General features: G+C 41.6%; 1 protein-coding gene across 8 annotated transcripts in view; it reads right to left on the bottom strand.

Annotated features, from left to right (window-relative positions):
- SIPA1L1 (signal induced proliferation associated 1 like 1) overlaps positions 1 to 22,946 on the bottom strand; it is a 152,661-nt gene that overhangs the window by 119,220 nt on the left and 10,495 nt on the right. For 6 of the 8 annotated variants that reach the window (XM_083398018.1, XM_083398022.1, XM_083398024.1 and 3 more), the window contains exon 2: positions 4,980 to 5,074. The exons of the other annotated variants lie outside the window; for them this stretch is intronic. The gene's annotated coding sequence lies outside the window, so the exon portion shown is untranslated. The remainder of the gene's footprint in view (positions 1 to 4,979; positions 5,075 to 22,946) is intronic. 8 annotated transcript variants of the gene reach the window in all.

Below are 22,946 nucleotides of genomic sequence, written 5' to 3'. Positions count from 1 at the left end.
AGTGGTCTTGTTGTGACCCACCTTGAATCAGGCAGCAACCCGCTAGTGGGTCCCAACTGACCAGTTGAAGACCAGTGTTCTTTAATGCAAGCCTTGTGTGTCCAGTGATAATATATCCAATGCATCATGGCGTTCAGCCAGCTATACTGCCTGCAGCAAAACTGATTTGCTGGCCTCCTTTTCACTCAACACCAGGATTGTATACCCAGAGGTGAACCAATTGTGAATGAAAAGGTCAGGCTACATTGGAAGGAGAGACACACCTGAGACTGCCGGCCTAACACCAGCTTGAGAAAGTGGCTGTGTGCGTTAGCTATACAGCCACATATTATTTCAATTATATGAATCATTCAAATTACATAATTTAAAATACACAAGACCAAATAGTTGCTACACATGTTCAGAAGCCATCTTGAGCTAATGTTTATCAAATATCAAAACGTGACACACATGCACACAAAGCTTACTTGGCAACTGGTAGTTAGGGCGTAACCAAAGAGAGACTTAACAACAAGTGTTATTTCTCCATGACCTGACCCTTAAAGTGCTATGTTTCTGCCAGCCCAATCAACTGTAACACAGCTGACATGGCTGGAACACTCTGGGGATTAGGCCACACAAACATTTCCAGTTCTACTGTTCTGATGGGTGCAGCAAGTTGCAACAAATTCAGAATTACATCACAGGACTGAGAGAACTGTTCCTGGGATAGCCATGAGGCACACCTGGCCTATCACATTATTGGATCAGTTACTCTGCTGGTCATTGCCAGAGCCTTATGTGCCTCCAAAGAAATGAGCTTCATCATAAAGAGTTCTGCTTTAAAACAAGAAACAGCTGGTTTTCAACTGGAAGTAAAACCCCAACATTAACACATATTTGTCTGTAATTGTAATTGCCTCATAATGGAAGAACTGCAGGTATCAATCTGTTTATTAGGATTGGGAAGGGAAGGGAAGGTGGGAGAGGCTCATTCTATTCAGTTCCACTGACAGAAAGTAACTTAGGATCCAAGCCATAGAAAGCTCTGTGCTCAAACAGCAGTTTCCACAAGGCTCTATGAGTCTTGCACATGACAATCCTCACTCACCAACTATCTCCACTCAGCGCTTCAGAGCACACTATGGCCCAGCAGGGTTATTCAATAGCATTTGATGCCCTGCTGTGTTGCCAACTCTGCCCCGGGATTCAGATGTGCAGAAGAGCTAAAGAAGCATGAGAGTGCCATACATGGGGGGCCTGGGGAAGAGCCAGCAATGGGAGGATGCTACAAATATTCAAAAGGGCAATGGCTGCTATTGAATGGCCCTACAGAAGGGATGACTAGACTCTGCCCCCCCCCCCCCCAAAGATGTTGCTGGGCTCCAACTCTCATTAGCTCCGGGCAGCACAACCAGTAGTCCAGATTGATGTGAATTGTAGTCCAGCAACTGCCCTACAATGTCACAACATGCTCAGTGAAGTTTTGTGGGAACAACTGGTGGGGTTGGAAAAGTTTATCTGTAGGAGTCACTCCATGAGCACAAGGTGCAATATTGCTCCCATAGTAAAGTAACTTTAAAGTATCATTATGTAAAGTTTAAAAAGAGAAGAAAAAATAGATCTTAGCCCTTTACATGAAGATACTCTGGTAAAATATAAAATGTTAACTTTAAAATACAGTGGTGCCTCGCAAGACAAAAAGAATCCGTTCCACGAGTCTCTTCGTCTTGCGGTTTTTTTCGTCTTGCGAAGTAAGCCCATTAGCGGATTAGCGGATTAGCGCTATTAGCGGCTTAGCGGATCAGCTGATAAGTGGCTTAGCGGATCAGCTGTTAAGCGGCTTAGCGGCTTGGGAAAAAGGGGGGGAGGAAAAAAACCCCGCAGGAACTCGCAAGACATTTTCGTCTTGCGAAGCAAGCCCATAGGAAATTCGTTTTGCGAAGCACCTCCAAAATGGGAAACCCTTTCGTCTAGCGGGTTTTCCATCTTGCGAGGCATTTGTCTTACGGGGCACCACTGTAGTCCATTGTTTCTCTTGCAACATGTCTCCATTGTTTACAATCAGTTTTTTTGCGTTGTACTTAGTCCAAACTACTTCCCTGAAGCATATGCTTAAGTTGCTAAAATAATACATTTGACACTCAACACACCACCTTTTGCACCTTTCAAAAATGTGATACTTCCCCCTCAAAACATCCTTTGCTATTGCAGGTGCCACATCAAATGCAGTTTGTACAGGTACCCTGGACAACTATCACTTAACTTAACTTCATTCACATTCTTCTGTGGCTGTTTACTCTCCCACTGCAAAACTCCAGCACTAGTGTGTTCATTCAATATATTTTCTTCCACGTGGCAAAGAGTAACAGATCGAAACATAGGGATGCCATATTTCAAACAGTGAAAACCTGGACAGAAAAGTTGCTGAGCTTTTTTCTTTATGCCAAATCTATTGAGCTTTTTTAAGCTTTGCCAAAAACTGTTGAGCTTTTTGGGCAAAATTGCTTTTTTAAAAATGCCATTTTTAGCAGTTTTTATAGAAAAACAGCAATAACAGCACTGCCAACATGGGCTGCCAAAAGTCCAGATTGTACCAGACATTTTTTACGGTTTCTGCCCGGGCACTGCTGCCAACTACAGTATTCCAAATATGTCTAGGAAAATCCGGACGCATGGCAACCCTATTGAAAACTCCCTGCCCCAAAGCTCATTCCTCTTTACTATGAGGGACAGAATGTTGCCCTTGGATCAAGGCTTGTGGGAGATGAGTGTAAGGCCTGAGGGGACTGTGTGCTGTAAAATAAAGACATTTACAATGCAGTTTGTTCTTATATGAAGAATCTTGGGTATACAATGGAGCATCTCTTGCAGATATCTGCAAAATAACATGCTGGTTTATTTGTGTCTTTATATCACAATGTATTGCTTCTGAAGCTCTTAGAGATGACTTACACACAGGCTATGTAATCAGTCTTGTACTCAAAGCACATAATCCAACAGATTATGCAACTGAATAGCTGTAGTAGCCTGAAGGTATTTTATGCTTGAAACACCAAAGCATCTGCAGAGATATCCTTTAAGTCACAGTATCTCTTAACCTCAGTGTAACCACTACATGAGCTAACTTGTTAGGACTAAAACAAGACAGATAAAAGGATCAGATTAAAGAAGATCAAAAGCACTAGTATTCACCCTGAAAAACAAAACTGATTCTGTTCTTTTATGCAATGAAGTTTCATGCCATTTGTCTAGAAGGGTCTTTATAAAGGCAGAATCTGACCCAATGTGGGAAGGGAGAGAAATTCAACACCCATAAAATGTAGGCTATAAGAGCCAAAGCAGACTGGTTCTGGTGACTAAAGCATCATGTAATTGACGGCTGAGCATATAATACCTTCAAAGATGTTACATAACTTAGAAAAATGGGCATGGGGCAAAGATATCGCTGCATCAAGATCACTAGTTCCATGCAAGCCTTAGCTCCATGCAATATTAGCTCCATCTGGTATGTTATTTGAAGGGTCTACGAAAATATTTAATCTCATTCCATTTCCATATGTTCAACATATTTTTATCTACCACAACCAGCATACTGACTGTAAACCAAAGGATTAGCCACTGTTTAAATGTTTTTAGTTCTCCTTTCTCAAGATTGCCCTCAGAACAAGAATAAAATCAGCTAATGGCAGCAAGTATCAGTCTGCATTTCTACTGATTTTTACTTTAGAGAAAGGCTGTATTTCAGTGGTAGAGCGCATCCTTTTTTGTTCAGACGATCTCGAGTGTGATCCCCTACATCTCCAAGTAGGTCTGGAAAAGAACCCTTCCTAAAACTCTGGAGAACCGCTGACCACCAGTGCAAGCAATACTGAGACAGATGGAACAATGATCTAACTTGATAGAAGACAACTTTCTAAACTGTCGCTCACTCCATCACACATTACTCTAATCCTCTGTTTACAAATGTTTTATTAAGCAATTGAGTAATTTTTTCTGTTTCCAAACCAGTAAAGTCCTGCTGATTTAAATTAACCATTTATTTAATGCTTCTGTTACAAAAAAACCCTTGCCTTGCTGTTCATTTAAGCAGCCAGCACTGTGATCTCTCTACAGAGAGGAAACCAACATTCAGCAGTTGGTTCAAAATCAGCGGCTGCTCAGTAGCTTAAAAGGAACCTTAGTGGCTCAGGTTTTGTTCCCATTGACCATGACTGATAGATAGCATTTAGGTTTAGCTTATTCCTCTTCCTCTGAAGATGAAGAATCAGTGATTTCGGGTCAAAGAGTCCAGTGTCATAAGCAAGCCACTACTGGGTATCTACCCTTAGGTTGTAGCCCTGGTCAAACAGCAGCATCTGTATACATTAAGCACCAATATGAGTGGGAACTAAGCAAGCTATAGTTCTGGACTAAGAAGGGTTAGGGTTAGAAGAGTGAAGACACAAAACTATATTATTATTATTATTATTATTATTATTATTATTATTATTAACTGGTTGTAGGGGAGGAAGAAAGAGGGCGAGTGCAGGAACCCAAGGGTCACCCCAAACTCATTTATGACAACCACAATTCCTGACCACAGCAAGTTGTTATGGCAAGTGGGCTTGTAAACTAGGTATCCATGACAAAAAAGAAATGTGTTTGCTTTGACTATACAAAAAAGCAAGTCTTTAAACCTTGGTCAGGATCTTTCCCCTTCCTCTAAAACCCCTTTGCAATGCCCTATACATCTGAAATGCTACCCCTCACCTCACTTAATTCCAGAAAGAAAAATTCAAGAGTAACTACAAAGCCAAACATCTGGAATTTGGGGCTGTCCATTCCACCAATAGTAATAATTTTATTATTTATCCCCCGCCCATCTGGCTGGGTTTCCCCAGCCACTCTGGGCAGCTTACAGCATATATAAAAAACTGTAAATCATCAGACATTAAAACATTTCCTGGTACAGGGCTGCCTTCAGATACATTGTGCGTCTTCAAATTTTATATTCTTACCTCAAGTTTTGTTTGTCTGATCACTCATTAACATAATTGAAGTTCCTATTCCTTTTGTCAGCATCACTGTACAATATACCCAGGGAGCATTTCAGCTGTAAAATACAGGGGGACAAAGAAAAGAGAAAGATTATTTTATAACCATGTAGGAAATGGTTTGACCTCGTAGTAAATTCTGACTTTTAGAACAACCCTTATAGTACACTCCCACCCTTTTCTATACTGCTAAACTCATTTTCAGTACACCATAAATATACATTAATGTGAGTGTTACTGGCTTTTGCCTTAAACATGTCCCTAGCACCTTGACTCTAAAATCTCAAGTTGCTTGAGAAAGTATAAAAGGAAAAGCATAGGAGCCCAGGGCAAGCTAGTTGCAAGGGTGTACTTCCTATCTCTCATATCCGCATGAAGTTCTTTCCCCCCTTCAGGTCCATTCACAATGTTCCTTAATGAAACAGAGGGTGGAATTGAGGGGAGAAGATCCAATAAAAGGCCTCTTCTTCGCTGCAATAGCCCAGTGTGCTGAATGCTCACACATGCACACAATGGGGTGGGATGACTGGACTCTTATAGTCTATAGCAGGGGTCAACAAATTTTTTTAGCTGTGGGCAGGTCTACTTTCCCTCAGACCTTGTGGCGGGATGGAGAAGCGGCTGGAGGGGGGGGGGAGCTGGAAGAAGAGGTGAAGGTCCTCCTCCTCACCCCCACCTGCTGCGCTTACCTTCCCAGGGGCTGCTGCCACCACTGCTGCTTCTCGTGGGTAAGCAGAGTGAGTTCTTCCGCTCCACTCTCTGGCCCACAGGAGCACCAGGGCGGCGATGGAGGGACAATGAGTGGCGCAAAAGGGCTGGCTCCAGAGAGGGGCTGATTAAAATGGCACTCAGCCAGCCCAGCTCAGCCCCCTTCCTCCTCTAGGCAGGGCGGGGAGAAGCCAGGAGGAGGGAGGGAGGAGGCGCCGCCACGGTGTGTGTGGGGGGAATGGAATGGAATGGAATGGCGGGGGGGGGGGGATGGCGCAACCCAAACGAACAGAATCCCCACGCCCATCCACAAACAGTCCGCAGGCCAGATCCTGAAGGCAATTGGGCCTGATCTGGCCTATAGGCCTTAGTTTGCTGACCCCTGGTCTATAGGAATTTCGTGTGTAAGTGCTGTCTTCACAGCAGGCTGGGATTACACCAAATACAAATGCCAACATCTTAATACTGTATATTTTTGCTTTTTCTGCAGAGGAAATCTCAAAGATGGGCAGATTAGAATCGAATCAGGAATGTTTTTTTTTCTATATCTAATTTAAACAGTCAGTTGCTTTGCCACAAGAGATTAATTTTTATAGCAACTTTGGTTATGTTTCAGGAGGCTCAAGCAAGAAAAGATCAGCCCTTGAACTAGTTTCTGTGCCCTGGAAGATTTACATCTGTTAAGCTGCAGGAGAGGGGCTATAGCTTGTGTTGCTCATATGATTTTCATTCACGCAAAACGCCATAGGTTCTACCCTGAGTCCCAGCTGAAACTTTGTCAGTCAGTGTCAACAGTACTGACACTAGATGTACCAATGATCTGTCTCAGTCATTAGGCAGCTTCTTGTGTCCTACTATTTCCTGCAAAAATGACTGGACTGGGTGGTAAATTGGCTGCTAAAATAAACACCTGTATTCAAATTATATTTAACAGGAGAACTGACATGGGGGGAAACAAGTGAATAATAATTATATTTAAAATATTTAAAATATTTATTTATTTATTTAATATAGAAATTTATATCCTACCCTTCTGGTGCATATGCACAACTCAGCACAGCATACAGTAACTTAAAATCACATCAACACCACCCACTTCACTGCCCCACTAAAAACATAACAAAAGCAAAGACCAAAAACATAATCCAACCTTTCCACAAAGCTGCTGATACTTAGCAGGCAAAAGCCTGCTAAAAAAAAGAATGTATTTACCAACAGGCAGGTGGGGAGGGGAAGGCTACATGTTTCAAGAAACAAGATACAGTACTGCATTCCATAACACTGGTGTAGCTGCTGAGAAGGCCCTATCATGTGCTGCTCTCAACCATGCTCCCATCAACCATGTCTTCACCCCAGGTTGAACACAGAGATGGGCATCTCCTTCTGATCTTAGGGAGCGGGGGAAATACTACTGTGGAAGGAAGTAACACCTCCAATATTGTGGACCCAAGCTATTTAAAGCTTTAAAGACAATCACTGAAGTCTCAATTTGTGACCAGAAACAACTGGCAACCAGTGCAGACATTGCCGGATAGGTGTTAAGACAGACCTACTGCTACATTCTGAGAAGTTCAGCAGAGCCCATAGAGATGTACTCCCTCTGTCTAGTTCCCGGTGGAGGTTGTCTACAAAGTCAACCAAAGCTGCTTTGGTTCCAACTTCAGGCATGAAGCCAGACTGAAATGGATCATAATCCATTTTATCCAAGAAACCCTGAAGCTGATATTCTACTATGCCTCTGTGTACGTTGCCAAAAATGGTAAACTTGAGACTGGTTGGTAATTGTCCAACATGATGGGGGGTTTAGAGGGGACCGTTTCAACAGGGGGTTGTAGGTAGTCAAGAACTCCTTTTACATAGGTCAGCGCTCCTGTGAAGGTTCCCGTCAGTCTGAAGGCAGGTTCAAGCATTCAAGATCTGTCAATGACAAGAGGACCGTACACTGTCCCTCCATACCTCTTGTTCAGAACAAAAACAAAACAAAATTCAAGCCCAAAGTATATCCTGCTATGTGAAGGAGTCCCAGTATAATTTGGGATAGCCCCACAGTTGCTGTGGAGGACAGAAAGTCCTGAGCCACTTCCAACAAGATGGTCTTTGCATGGATGTCGAAGTCACTCAGTAACAACAGGCTGGGAAACTCCAACAACATGGAAAACTAGAATCATAGAATCATAGAGTTGGAAGAGACCACAAGGGCCACCGAGTCCAACCCCCTGCCAAGCAGGAAACACCATCAGAGCACTCCTGACATATGGTTGTCAAGCCTCTAACTAGGTCACATAAAGAGCCTGCTATACAACAGAATCTCCCTTCTGTGCCAGCCACCTACCTCAAGAACAAACACTCAATGATTCAAACAGGTCAGGGTGGATGGTATCATGATAGACCACAGCAATTCTGCCTCCCTGCATGCCCATACATGCACAGCCTCAGCTGATGGCTCTACAGAGAAACCTGGTACAGAGAGATAAAATATGTTTACCTATCCACTTCTTCCAACCATGGCTCTGCAATACATTCCAGGTCAGATCCTGGGAGGTCATATTTTACCACGTACTGACATGGCATTTGAAAACACCACCTCCAGACTGGAAGGATTGCCACCAATCACACAAGGACCTTGGTTGACAGGTGAATTGGAAGGATAAAAGTATACCATCCAGTTATCCTTCCCTCTCTGGGACTCTCTGTGAAAATGAAAACAGCAGTTTGCAGATTGTGCAACTCTTTTTTCTCTCTTGCTTAATTTAATTTAAAGTGCAACACCCCCAAAATGGGGGGGGGGGGATCATGCATTTGAGATGAAACTAGATAGTAATCATCTTGTCATGAGTTTTTCTAATGATCTGCCACTTACAGACCAGACTGACAGGAGCCAACTCTTCTGATGCAAGAGAGTATTTTGTAGGGCAGGCAAGCAACCATGTGCTCACCTTCAGAATGCATAGTATCCTTTAAGCTGTATGCTTAAAATAAACCCAAAGTGGGTTCTCCATGTATCCAACTTAATGCTCAAAGGAACAAGGACTAATGGACACTGTGCCTTGTTGGGGTGCTGGGAAATGTAGCTCTGTGAGGGAGAACTACAGTTCCCAGGATTCTTTTGGGGTATGCGCATTAGATGTGCTTTAAGCGTCTGGCATGAATCTGCCCACATACTCCATGAGGCAAGACTATATGCAAGAACATGCTGTCAGAAGATAGGCAACAGCTAGTAACCATTCTGCCTTGAGGATTTCCCATTTTTTCCTGACTCCAGCCCTCAATAAAACAGCTGGTTCCAGGCAAGTATGGGAGAAGATGAAAAGGATGGAATTGAGGTAAGCGACAACACATCTGGACGCTAAGCTAACAGCTGCTGGAAGGAAGATTCACTCAGTTCCTGACCGTCACCTTTGTGCACAGTCACTGAACATGCACTGCTACTTCCTTAGACCCCTTCCACATCTGCAGAGCCTATTGGTTCTTCACTTGAGTCCCATAAGTGAACATACAGTACAAAGTATTCCCCTGTCAAAGATGCCAGTCCTAGCCAGATTTGTTCCGTAAGTCTCCTTGGAGGTAGACCTCATAGGAGACTGAAACTGGAGCTTACCATGTGACGGGTGGTGGAGAGATGAAGGAGCACACCTGCTGATTGTGCATTTACTATTCCTACACAAAGATCTTCATGCACAACAGCTGAGGCACACAAAAGAACTGAGCATGAGTGTATCTGTGTGCACATCCCACAAACAGAAGGTTGGCACAGGAGTAGTTGGGGAAGAGACTCTACTGAGCAAATTTGGGCTAGAGACAAGTTCTGGGGATTTCAGGTTAGTGTCATTTGGCCGGTAACTTTGGTAAGCCCTAATGTGATCTACTAGATTTTTTAATTGAATCCAGGGGCCAGGATCGGTACATCTTTAAACAAAAATGAATTCAGTGCTTTAGACATACAACTCTTAAGAAGCATAATCTACAATTAAGAGTCAATGTGCCTAAACATAAAAAACAACAACCACAACACGTTTTTGAGTATTTCATCTAATAAAACTTTGCAGATAGCCAGTCATCTGTACTGAGTAGTTTCAGTGGCTGGGTTGGAATTTTAGAAAGACAAAACCACACTGATCTTCAGAATACAACATGTAGCATTTCACCCCATTTATCCTTTCCCTGCACCAAGTGCTTCACTGTAACAGTAACTACCACCATGAGCAGATGAAGTATAGTAGTTAAGAGCTACCCTTAGCCAAATAGTTTTGAGTTCAAATCTCTTCTCAGCTATGCTATATATTCACTGGATGTGCCAAAGCAAACCACTCTTTCAGCTTCAGCTTCCTTTTTTCAGAGTTGCCGTAAAGATTACTGAAAAAATGTAGATGAAGCTCTAGGAAGATAGTAAGTAACTGCCCCAAGCAGAGATTTAAACCTGTCAAGGTCTCCCACATTCAATTCCAGCACAGTATAAATTACATTATACAGATCCTCAAGGCACTCCATGATCAACTTACATATTTGTTCTACTGGCGCGACTACACAGCATTTATATTGCAGTTTCTCCAACTAAGTTAACTAACTTACTGTTAATTTTGTTGTGATCCCCCGAGGTCAAATGAACAGACCTGCTACAAAAGCTGAAAAAAATGACTGTATTTTTGCATCAAATTCATGCATTCAAAAATGGAAAGCACAGGAGTTTTGAAGTCATGTAATTGCCAAATTCAGCTTCCTAAGAGTGTCCATTTAGGAATAAAACATTTCCAGTCCTTTCAAAGAATGAATAATTTTTAAAATGTGAGATTATATTATTTAAATAAGATTCAGTTTCAGTTATATTAAAAGATAAAAAGTTGTCCTTTAAACGAAATCTGCATGTAATATAAACATGTTAAGTATGCTGAATTAGTGGTAATTGGAGAACTTCAGCAAACCAAAGCAAAGTGCTGCGCTCACAGATTCCCACCCACCTCCTATTTTCTTACTATTAGGCCAGCAGGAAGAGAACAGCCAAAATTACTTTATTATCCTGAATCCCAACTTATCATTAAGTACAAATTAGAATTGTATGTAAATCAGCTTTATAACCTACAGTTTGAAGCGGGCTTTTTTGAAAGTGACTAGTTTGTTTTACACCAAGATTCCTAGCTGCTGAGATCCAGAGAATAATATTTACAGTTCCTATGTGGAAAAGCACCCCCCCCCCAATAATTATCAGCCTAGCTTCTGGACACAGAATGCTGGACTATGGCCCTCCACTCCAAATGATATTACTTACAGACTTAGCACATATACGAGAAAGCCAGTAAATTAATTTTCATAATCCCCACCTCATCTCTACAGGCAGATATAATTGAGTAGTGCAAAATACATGATCAGAGATCTTGGATTATGCTTCAAGGTGGGATAATTTAGCTGCAAACCAATTTGTGTTCATTTGCTGCAGCAACTAAATCTTGTTCGTAGAATATATGAATCACAAAAGGGGAAATTCAATGTACACCAGTGATTTTTAAAGGGCTCTCATCTTAATGACTTACATCAACAACATTTAAAGTAATTCACATTTGGCCTTATGTTTGGGAAGATGTTACAGAAAGTGTGCCGCCAATGCCTGCTGAAAGCTCAGAAACCAGAAAGATAGCTGAGTAAGATTTCTGCTATGAGACTTGTCATTTAAGAACATAAGAAGAGTCTGCTGGAGCAGGTCGATGCTCCATCTAGTCCAGCATCCTGTTCTCACAGCGGCCACAATAGGTGGGAAACCTGCAAGCAGGACCTGTTTCAGACATTTACTCCACCTTGGATGCACCATCTTTCTAATCCACTTATTAGGTGGTCTGGAAAGAATGGCAGAGAAAATTGGTTCCCATCTCTTCCCCTCTAACACCTATTGCATGCAATACTAGCTTTAAAAAACCCCCCACAGATTTCTGAAAATTGGTCGAAGGCTTGGACAAAAAAGGGTAATATAGACTGAAGGGCTTTTGGATTAATGACATAAAACTTTTGTTACTGAAATACAATTAAGGCTAGACTTGGGTAAAATTACCCGGGGGTGGTTGCAAGCACATTAGCGGTTTTATTTTCTAAAAAATCCAAATTACAATCTGCCAGCCCATTAACAAGGTTTGAACTTCTGATCTAGAATTCTATTCTAGATGTTATGGGTCTACTCTCAAATATATACAACAAACTCACAGAAATTTCAACAGGAACCGTCACTGGCCAGAAAACATTATGGGAGACGAATTTAGGTTGGCAAGACCCAATGGCAAGTTATATGTAATACATAATAGTTTTGTTGTATTTTCCAGTTGTCACGCAGACCATGCATATATTCTTTTTCAACAGAGCAGCTTCAAAGTTTGAACTTCTAGCTAAGCAAAGTCTCTTTCACTGACCTTGGTGATTTGTCTTTTAAGATAAGACATACATTTATAATTTACATCAGGTGTGGAATGATATTTTGACCTGTGCTATCCTAGTACATAACTTTTTTATTTATTTATTTAAGTGAGTGTGCTCAATTTTATACCCATCACAATACCCAGCTTTTCTTGGCACAGATTTTTTTCTTATTTGCACAGCTCTGAAAATAAGCTGCCTCTAGCCTAGCCTAGTTCTTTCATGTTTTGGATTTCTCATTTCCTCTCTCCTACCACAGAAACCATGCCTAGGATTTCTAGAACAAGTTCAGTTTTATGTCCTACCAAAAGAATTATTCTGAAAGCAACACTCAAGAAAGCACCAGAGTGGCAGTTTTTATAACAGGAATTTATAAACACAAGTTCTTCCATGGCTATGATTCTAAAAGTCTGTCCATTCTTTCAGAACCCTGACAATTTGAGCTTTTATTTTAAGAAAGGACATTTCCAGATCTCTTGGTTCCACAAACAAGGGTGGAAAGGTTCTGTAAAACAAATTATTATTATTATTATTACCCCTTCCATCTCGCTGGCTTTCCCTTCAAATGTTTTCTAAAAGTTGTGCAATTCTTTATCTCCCTGACATCTGATGGGAAGGCGTTCCACAGGGAGGGCGCCACTACCGAAAAGGCCCTCTGCTGGGTTCCCTGTAACTTTACTTCTCACAGGTAGGAAACCACCAGAAGACCCTCAAAAGTGAACCTCAGTGTCCAGGCTGAATGATGGAGGTGAAGAAGCTTCTTCAGGTATGCTGGGCTGAGGCCATTTAGGGCTTTAAAGGTCAGCACCAACACTTTGAACTGTGCTCAGAAATGTACTGAGTGCCAATGTAGGTCTTTCAGGAACAGTGTTATATGGTCTCGGTGGCCATTCCCAGTCACCAGTCTAGCTGCCGCGTTCTGGATTAGTTGTAGTTTCTGGGTCACCTTCAAATGTAGCCCCATGTAGAGCGCATTGCAATAGTCCAAGCAGGAGATAACCAGAGCATGCACCACTCTGGCGAGGCAGAAGTATATAAAAAAATGATTTAAATCAAGTCTTACTGATTAGTGATTTAAATCAATTTGATTTAAATCAATTTGATTAAATCAAATCCACCCTGGCTGGAGGTTTATGATGCAATACATTTTCCAATGCCTACATCCAAAGTAGTCTACATGGTACCCCCTGACATTGTTTAATTATAATAGCTATCATCCCTGATCTTTAGTCATGCTAGCGGGGCTTATGAGATTTTTATTTCACAACATCTGGAAGGCATCCCATTGGCTAGCCCTCCCCTGGTTATTCAAAACACAAGTATAAGGCTTTGTTAGTGAACATGAAACCACAAATAAACCAAGTTAAGTACCCTACAGAAAACAAAACAGATAATACTTGTGATTTTGCTAGAAATATCACTTTACCTTAAAGATCTCAAAATACACAAGGCAAACTGCAAAGCAAGCATTTGCAGCAGTGTGTAATTAAATGGTGGCTATCGTGATGGAGATTAAAGGGCGATGGGATAGTTCAGTTGTGGGATTATACAGTTAACAGAATTGTATCACAGACCAAATTAATGAGTCAAACTTTAGTAAAACATTGGTGTCTCTTCTCATTTAGAGAGGCTTATGATGCTAAAAAAAGTTTCTTTAAAAACCCAGCAACTCAATCCATCATTCATATTTTCAAATACTGAAACATGAGCATGTTTTTTCTCAAACCATAAGACAAGTTATCTATAGTCATATCTCTAACAGCATATCGGAAAATGTCCATGCAGTGTTTGCCTGAACATCCTTCTGTATTGTGAGATAGAACAATAATCATTTATTTAAGAGAAGAAGATTCCATTTCTAGTTCAGGAATCGACTAAGTAGATGGTAATCAATATGAAATCACATACTTGCTAAGAGTTTATTAAATTTTCTGAACAATGAACTGCACACAAATCAACATACAAAAATAGAAGTCCTTTATTTCTTTTGCCTTAGTACTTATTTCTTCTGCCTTTGAGGCTGATAAATCCAGGGCAGCTAAGCCAGTCATCACACAATACTTAGCCAAGTCACTGATCAAGTAATGGGAGCACTCCTGCCATAACAGAAACAAGTAGCTGTTTTATGAAATCTGGAGCAAAAACAAACATGCTGGTTCATAACTGTCTTGTTTTTAACAACTTGCCTAGGAGTCATAGGTGACCAGGAATGCTGACTACCAGCGTCTCTTAAAGGCTAGAAAAAAATGTGCAGGGTAGTAACTGGTCCCATCACCTCCTGGCAAATAGAAGGGGATTAAATGGAGGAAGTGAGAAATTTTACTTTCTTGGGCTCCATGATCACTGCAGATGACGACAGCAGTCATAAAATTAAAAGACACCTGCTCCTTGGGAGAAAGGCGATGGCAAACCTAGACAGCATCTTAAAAAGCAGAAATATCACCTTGCCAACAAAGGTCTGTATAGTTAAAGCTATGGTTTTCCCAGTAGTCATGTATGGAAGTGAGAGCTGGACCATAAAGAAGGCTGATCGCCGAAGAATTGATGCTTTTGAATTATGGTGCTGGAGGAGACGCTTGAGAGTCCCATGGACTGCAAGAAGATCAAACCTCTCCATTCTTAAGGAAATCAGCCCTGAGTGCTCACTGGAAGGACAGATCATGAAGCTGAGGCTCCAGAACTCTGGCCACCTCATGAGAAAAGAAGACTCCCTGGAAAAGACCCTGATGCTGGGAAAGACTGAGGGCACAAGGAGAAGGGGGTGGCAGAGGTTGAGATGGTTGGACAGTGTTCTCAAAGCTACGAACATGAGTTTGACCAAACTGCGGGAGGCAGTGGAAGACAGGAGTGCCTGGCGTGCTCTGGTCCATGGGGTCACGAAGAGTCGGACACAACTAAACGACTAAACAATAACAACAAGTAACTTGTGTGCTTATTTCCAAGACTGGGTTCATACAAAACTCAAATCAGTTTTCAAATTTCAGTACTGTAACTAGAAGAATGATGAACCATAAGCTTCTAAATCTCTCATCAAATCTCTGTGCTCATGGCAGAATTTTCCTAAAAGCCCTGGCTCTCCTTAAATCTGATACCATGAGTCAACAGGAACACTCCAGATCTAAATTTCTGCTACTATATTGGGGCCTGCTAGCCTCAGCATATGCTTTATAAAGCACCAAGAACTAAGGTTTGCAGTGAATTTGGTTGCTGTTAACATGCTGCTAACAGACCAGAGTGAGAACAAGGCACTCATTCAATAAGGGGCATCAAAAGAGCCTAAATAATTCAGAAGAAGCCACTGATATTAATTGCTGTACAGTAAGTTTGTTCAAGAAGCCTTGGTATAACAATACCAAGCTGCCGCATACACCCCAGATCAAGTAAATCAATAAAAATACCCACTAAATTTGATTTATCTGCCCCCCACTATCATGAAGCCTGCCCCCCAACATTAATCCTGGCTACGCCCATGAATAATAACTAACTGGGAACAACAACAACAATACATTAATAAACAGGGAACATAAAAGGAAGAAAGGAAAGCTGTTATAGGAGAGAGAACTGAACGTAAAAGGATAAGGGAGGTGAGATGAAAACAACTGGGGATAATAAGGTATAAGGAGAATGGGAGAAGAAATTACAGGGGCTGAGTAAAATACGTTCAGAGGCATGTCAGGATGTGAAGGGAAAATATATATTTTAAAAAACCTTCTCTGCTTAGAGCCTTTGGATCAGCAAATTTGGGAGGTTGAGCCACATGACTGTACAATGGTACCTCTGGTTACAAATGCTTCTGGTTACGAACGCTTTGGGTTGCGAGAGTAGCTGCTCCTGGTTGCGAACTTTGCCCCAGGATGTGAATGGAAATCATGCACACAGCAAGAGGCCTCATTAGCAAAAGCACAGCTCAGGATAAGAACAGTTTCAGCTTAAGGTTGGACCTGCGGAATGAATTAACTTTGTAAGCAGAGATACCACTGTACTGAGATTCTGGGAAACTATGGAGCTCCTTCCACAATGAAATGTCTGAGGCAAAGAATTTAGATATCAGTGGACAGGGATGTCAGCAATTTCCGGCTGATTATGCCAAATTCTGACTCCATCTGTTTCCATTCTGTGATTGGCTCTACCCCTGCAATCACTTTGTGATTGGTGGTCCTCAGTAATTTTCAACCATCTCAAGTTGACCCTAGTGGTAAGAAAGTTTGAGAATCCCTGCTCTAGGGCATCAGAAAGTTTTCTGATGCAAGTTATCCTATGCAAATTTCCAGATGATTTTCCAATTCAAATATTCCTGGAAAACCCACATCACTGGTACTGGGTTAAATAGGCAATGAGAGCAATGAGGCAAGGAGTTCACATTGCTACTGAAGCAAATAGTTGCTCATACTGTGGAGCTGATTTGGAGGGGAAGGTTTTATAAGGCCTGTTATTGGCCCATTTGCTTGTGAGATTAGTGTGGGGTTAGTTAACAGTCAAGACCCGTTGGATCAAAAAGTTTAATCGGTCTGGTTAACAGATGAGAGTGCTGGTGGGTGCAGGCGCTAAGACACTAAGTTAACCCCATTCAAGATCTTTCCTAGAAGAGTCTCTGTACCTTTAGAGCAGAGACTCCTTCCTCAACTCCAAGCTTAGCAAGAGATTATAATATTGTTCCTCAGTGTGCTTCCAAGCATAGGGTGGCACAGAAGGTCCCAAACATTCTGCCTATAGCTTGGAAGGGATATATTAACTTTGACATCATACTGATCACAGACAACTACCTCCACAGTGCATAGACAAGATCTCACCATTCTGGGACAAAGTCCTGGCAAGTATAAATTTTGGCTGATTACAAAGACCAGCCAACATTTAGGAACTCTTGAATCCAGGTCTTCAACAAAAGCAAGCCATAATCTCTAACCCAGGGTGGGGAAACATTTTCAGCCCAAAGGCCACATTTCTTCATCAGTAACTTTTTTAGAGCTGCATGGAAAATATTCTTAAAGTGTTAGTCTGAAAAGAAACAGCCTGAGAACTTGGATTCAAAGACAGTAGAATATATGTGAGAAGCCAGAGGACCAAGTCACAAATGTACACGTCCCTAACTTTTGAAAGTTGGCAGCCTATCACAGTAAATAAGAGGAATGTTTGAGTAGGATATGAATAATGAATGTGCTCTGAACACAACTGGAGTGTTTACAGTAGTAAACTAATTTGCACTGCTCCAACTGTTCTAACAAAATCAATAGCAGAAAGTGTCAAACAAATAAAAGCTTTATGCGCAATTACAGCAATATAAATATTGATGCACAAAATATAACACATCTATCCACTAGATGATCAAACCTTCTTTTGGACATCCTCCATGAGACACACCATAAGAACTTCCAAACACAAATGCATCAAACCTCTTCATTGCTTCCTGTTTTGTTTATTTTCCAACCATGCAAGGGACTACCTGCTACTCTTATTCTATAACTAAAGAAGTAGCTATACAAAGCTCTACAAGGAGACGAAGTAAGGCCTGTATGTACCTGCCAGAATCAAATTGCAAACCCTAGTTTATATAAATAAAGCAGGCAGTATAAGTGCAGTATATTATATGATATTATTTTTGTATCTCCTTTCAGTCCAGAAGAATCACCAATAAAATACACGACACAATAACACCAGGATTGCTTCTGCAGCACATGGTACAGTTCTGACAGTATATAAACCAGTAGTGCCTGAAGAGCACACATGTTAAGCAGTGAGAATGATAAATCTAAGAACTGGGAAGAAAATCAGAAATGAATTACCCCAGATCAGAAAGCTACCCTTCATGGGCAGGGCCCAAATCCTGTCCAATTTCAAAAATGGCTCATAACAGGCTCCCCCCAGCACCAACAAGTCCTTCCTGCCATCTGTCTCTCCCCTTTCTCAAAAAGTGTCATTGCCAAAAAAGGAGGGGCCAATGGCAGGGAATACTGTAGAAATACGATCTTTACAAGTGGAGGTAATGTTTGAGACCCAGGTGCCCATCAAGAGGATCCATTACTACCAGGGAATCTGAGAGGCTGCATCACCAATGCCTCCCACTCCAGCAACAAAGAGGCTATTGAGAACTCTACTTCCCAGGCTCCCCCAGCAACAGTGGAAATCCCCTCTAGCATCCAGGCCTTTAAAAATATAGTATCTCTGGCACTGCTGAAATCCTCTACCCTACCCTTCCTGACACCATTAGTAATGGTAGGTTGGGGGGGGGAGGGCTGGAGAAACCAGGGCTGAAGGGGTACAATGGAACCTCAGTTGTTGAAAGTAATCCGTTCCAGAAGACGGTTCGACTTCCGAAACGTTCAACAACTGAGGCACAATTGCCGGTTGGCAAATTCCTTTTTAAAAATGGAGAAACGCATCTTGGAAGCCGTTCGACTTCTGAGGTGTGTTTGAAAACGGAAGCATTCACTTCCAGGTTGTCGGCGTTCGGGTTTCGAATTCTTCGGCTTCCAAAGCATTCAACAACCGAGGTTCCACTGTACTTCACTGAGCCTTGTCATTCTGAACTCTCTCAAATAATTCTTGGAAAGGACTCCAGTTTCTGCAAGAAACCAGAGAAACAGGGAACCAATTGCAATGTGGCATGGTTGTGGAGCAGCCCACCTTTCACTGTTTTAACTACTTGTGAAACAAATAGTTTTCCTACTTTTCTTTATGTGTCACTAATGGGAACGTTATTTTACAGGCAAGTAGGATACATTGGTAGGACGGGGGTAGCGCTATGGTCTAAACCACTGAGTCTCTGGGTTTGCCAATCAGAAGGTTGGCAGTTTGAATCCCCATGACAGGGTGAGCTCCTGTTGTTCAGTCCCAGCTCCTGCCAACCTAGCAGTTCAAAAGCACACCAGTACAAGTAGATAAATAGGTACCGCTCTGGGAGGAAGGTAAACGGCATTTCTGTTTGCTGCTCTGGTTTTGCCAGAAGGGGCTTAGTCATGCTGGCCACATTACCTGGAAAAACTGTCTGTGGACAAACATCGGCTCCCTCAGCCAGTAAAGCGAGATGAGCTCCACAACCCCAGAGTCGTACGCGACTGGACTTAACTGTCAGAGTCTGAGGGTACATTGCAGGAAGGCAAGATTCAAGGATGTGTAACAAGGTAAGATAATAAATATGAGCATACTGTTTTCTCTGTTCTGGCACCTCAAATACACTAGGTATTTGGCTCATTTGAACTTTGCAACACTTCTGTTACTCCAAAGAATTTTAAATCAGGAAAACAGTATGGATCTGTGCACACTTTATCAGCAACACAGATAATAAACTAGTTGTACATAAGCTCCACTATTCATATGCAGCCCTGTGCCAACCTGACAGAAGTCCAAACCTGAGAAGATTCTGTTAGGCTGAAGTCTGGGGATTAGAGAAGCTAGTGACTTGACAGTTACATCTGTTGCAACAATCTTTAAGATGCTATTTCAGGGGTCAGCAAACATTTTCAGCAGGGGGCCGGTCCACTGTCCCTCAGACCTTGTGTGGGGCAGGCCTATATTTTGAAGGGGGGAAAATGAACAAATTCCTATGCCCCACAAATAACCCAGACATGCATTTTAAATAAAAGGACACATTCTACTCATGTAAAAACACGCTGATTCCTGGACTGTCCACGGGCCGGATTTAGAAGGTGATTGGGCCGGATCCGGGCCTTAGGTTGCCTACCCATGTGCTACTTAAACACAAAAGCAGAATCCAAACACACAAATGACTTCTAAAAACATATGCCTGAAATTAGCAGAGGGATAATGCTGCCCTTGAAGTCATAAATCTGCCCCCTCAGTGAGGTTCTTAATGAGTCTTGGCAAGGCAGGTGCCCTGCTGTCTTGGACATGAAGTTCAGCACAAGACTCTGCTTGCAAATACAACCTAAGACAGACCTGGCAGTGTGCACACAATGCTGCAATAGGGTAGAGCACACATCTGCATTACACCACTGCTAGGCAAAATGAAAGGTGGACTATTTATTATTACGACACATTTAATTATTCACTTCTTTTTAAGTGGTGCTGTGGGAATCAATGCCAACATTCACTTGGAGTTCTGCAGGTACGTTGCTGATGCCTTCCTGCAACTTGCCCTTTAGTAACAGAAAGGAACAAGTGATACCTGGAACAAATTGTTGCAACATGAGATGCTCCTCTTTAGGGACCTCCAGTCCCACACCTCCTCATTTTATTTTTCTAAACAATATATTAGTTATTTTCTGCATATATAATAATGAACAAACAGAAAATGGAAAAATAAACCATGTCCAGGGAGGAATTCCAGTCTACATTCATTTCCACAGTTCCACAGTGAGATTAGTACAAGTCCAGAGGGAAAGAGAATTTGAATGCCCAGTCCAGCTTAAAACAGATTTTTGCTAATACTTAAGTCCTTCATCCAATGCAAAGCCCTGCAGAGTCATCACTGCCTTCACCCTCTCTCCAAAAATCTACAAAATACTGGTACTAGTGTCAAATCCCACCCTTCCAGGTCTAGGTTTCACACACACACACACACACACACAAAAACACACACAAGTTAATCAACATTCACTGCCCACTGAACATGCTGAGCACTCCAAGGACTGGGGTTTGTTTTTGGTTTTTTTTGGTTTTTTTAAAGTGATGGGGAGGAAAATATGTCAAAAGTGTTTTTGTACTTTTGCAAATCTCAAGATACTCCAAGCCTAATGATACCTCCTTCAGTGTGGCTACTGTTGTTCTGGCTACATAAGCAAGTAAAGCAACAGCACTTGCAGTACCAAACTGGGTAAGAATATAGGGAGATAATGATAACAGTAAGACATGACTTCCATAAGACACCAATGGTCAATATCTAGAACAGAACAGTTCCCACAAAATCCTTTCTGAATGAGTTTTTACTAATGTTATGCTAATGACATTTAAACTGCAACAAATTGAGGAAGTATTTATGTACAATAGGCCCCCAGCTGGCTCTAATCTCACCATTTATCAAAAACAAGTAATCAGGAGGAGATTTGCAAGCTAACTGGATGCAACTACTCATCTCACAGTATTTAATACAACCCTCATTGAACACAAAGATGCGGATACAGATTGGTAGTAGCATTCACAATACATGCTGGAAATAATTTGTATTGCTGGAAATAATTCATAAAACAACATCATCAATACTGGACTAATTTTTTAAGTGTTTTCATTCCAATTTATTAATGAAGTAAAAGTGCTGTACAGGCTGACTCTCCAGAATGAATGAAAAGCCCAACACTTGACAATTCAATTCAACTTAATCCCTAGGAAATTCGCCCCACGACTTTTGTGTCTCCAATATAGTACAGGAGCTCCTCTGTACCAGACATTAAGGTATGCCAGTATACATGCATGTGGTAACTTTTTTCTGAATAGTGCATTATGAAGGTTATGTGCCTTTACACAAGGAGATAAAACTTTTCACAAAAAATAGCTAAATTTCATCCAATCTGCGGCTTGATATTTTACACCACGGTCATATTCATATTGTAAACTGCTTTGAGGTTTTTTCTACAATCAAGTGGTATACAAATTTTATGAAATTAAAAAATATATATTAATGTCTGCTCAGAAGTAGGTTTCATTGAGTTTAAAATACATGGGTAATAGAATGAAGTGATTGTGATTTCTGCCAAGCCATCAAGGAGTGGGGGGCTATACAGACTGGCAATTTGCATGGGACATTAAACCACAATTAAAATAAGCTAGAGTTTAATGCGAATGAGCAACATGCTGATGCACACTGCTGAAAGCCAAGGCACTTCACTTTCCCCCTGAACTTCCCACACTCCCAGGGAAAGAGCAATAGTCTGACTTGTCATGTTTATTTCTCCCAGATAAACTCACAATAAACTATGTCACATAGAGGAGGGAGAAAGGTTGTTTTCTGCTGCTCTAGAGAAGCGGACACAGAGCAATGGATCCAAACTACAAGAAAGAAGATTCCACCTAAACATTAGGAAGAACTTCCTGACAGTAAGAGCTGTTCGACAGTGGAATTTGCTGCCAAGGAGTGTGGTGGAGTCTCCTTCTTTGGAGGTCTTTAAGCAGAGGCTTGACAACCATATGTCAGGAGTGCTCTGATGGTGTTTCCTGCTTGGCAGGGGGTTGGGACTCGATGGCCCTTGTGGTCTCTTCCAACTCTATGATTCTATGATTCTAAGTCAAGATGAACCGTTGTCTTCTGCTCATGGTTTGTTTGGAAAGAACAGACAGCACAGCTGCAACAGAAGCAGGAGTGGATAAGGAGTCAAGCGCCCAGGATTTCAGCAGCTGTTTCACATTAAACCATAGTTTATTTTAACTATGGTTTAAGGTAATATGCAAACTGAGTTTTCATGTAGCATTCTATGGGCTTTTTAACCTGTATTTCTTTCGTGTGAGACGTGTGTTTTACACTGAGCTCAGGTTCTGGGCAACAGGTTATTATGAACACTGTGAATTATACCTTTATAACTTGAAAAAGTTTGTACTGGTGCTGAATAACTTGCATGTATCAGCAAGTTTTAGTCACCCAGCAATCTTATAAATCATATCCTAGCTTATTACTACAGCTCTGGTAGCAAAGCAATGCATTATGTTGTAGCATCATCAAGGGAACAGAATCTATTCTATTCATGTCACAGACTACACTGGTGCCCTTTGGCAAGGAATTCTGCACATCAGTTAACACAGTGACAAATAGATAAAACAGGGACCTCATTTCCAAGGGTCAGTTGGGTATGTCTGTTGAACAGACTACTATGGCATAATACTGGAAAGTAGAAGGGAAGAAATGCTCCATTGCAGGGGTATGGAACTTGTGGTCTTTCAGATGCT

This window comes from Podarcis tiliguerta (assembly GCF_965153285.1).
Source record: "Podarcis tiliguerta genome assembly, chromosome: 1".
Classification (NCBI taxonomy): Eukaryota; Metazoa; Chordata; class Lepidosauria; order Squamata; family Lacertidae; genus Podarcis; species Podarcis tiliguerta.
This window is presented reverse-complemented; position numbering and strand designations above follow the sequence as displayed.